Source organism: Nicotiana sylvestris, chromosome 10 (genome assembly GCF_000393655.2).
Source record: "Nicotiana sylvestris chromosome 10, ASM39365v2, whole genome shotgun sequence".
Lineage (NCBI taxonomy): Eukaryota > Viridiplantae > Streptophyta > Magnoliopsida > Solanales > Solanaceae > Nicotiana > Nicotiana sylvestris.
Genome location: NC_091066.1, coordinates 142,389,825 through 142,390,102, shown reverse-complemented (window position 1 = coordinate 142,390,102; position 278 = coordinate 142,389,825).

Here is a 278-nt window from a genome sequence, read left to right as displayed (position 1 = left end):
AAATGGTTGAGTAGTTGGTCTGCCTAGTTCCACGATATGCGCCATCACAATAGTTTGATTTTGGGTCGTGACATAAGGGATCAAAATGTGAGTGCCGTATTTTTAACTTGTCAGTCATTTTGTTAGTAGCTAGTAAACTTAGTAAGAATATCTTTATTTCTATATAGTTTGTTTCGTCAAGCCTACCGTAAATTCCAAACACAAGATATATTATCTTTTGATATATCTAATTTTTCATAGCTTTATATAGCTACAGACTGATTACATTAAAACGCTGT